Below are 601 nucleotides of genomic sequence, written 5' to 3'. Positions count from 1 at the left end.
AGCCCAGGCTGGTCTCCAGCTCACAACAATCCTCCTGCCTCAGCCTCCCAAGTGCTGGGATTACAGGCGTAGCCACCACGCCCAGCTCTCAATTCTCTGTATTATTCCTTTGTCTAACATAGTTGAGGATTATGATCATTATTTTATTAATGAGAATTTTTAAAGTTTAAAATTAAGAAGTTTGTGTCAGACAGATGAAAACGCTCACTCTAAAGATTTTATGATCTGGATCCTCCCATCAAAGAAAGATGAAAAATTCTGCCCAGGGTATCAGTGGGATTAGATACATACTGTAGGACACAAATACTTAATTTAGCATTTCGAAGAGCCTGTATCCCTTGCGAAATACTAGGAGGAATGGTAAGATGGAATGTGTGTGGAAATGTGTGCATTTTTCTGGGGAGAGAGCTTAGGGCTTCTGTCAGCTTCTTTTTTCTCCCATCAGCTTCTGCAAATGGTCTATACCCAAAGAGAAGGTTCAAAACCATTCCCTGGGGTGTTTTAGAAGGCCCTTCAAATCATGGGATTCTCTAATGTTAAACAGTGTCACACGATCTATTATTATTTATGATTAAAATTGTTAGCAAACTTATTTGAAACA

The sequence above is a fragment of the Chinchilla lanigera genome, unplaced genomic scaffold (assembly GCF_000276665.1).
Source record: "Chinchilla lanigera isolate Chin_1 unplaced genomic scaffold, ChiLan1.0 scaffold00009, whole genome shotgun sequence".
Lineage (NCBI taxonomy): Eukaryota > Metazoa > Chordata > Mammalia > Rodentia > Chinchillidae > Chinchilla > Chinchilla lanigera.
The sequence above is the reverse complement of the archived record's forward strand: the minus strand, read 5'-3'. Positions refer to the sequence as shown.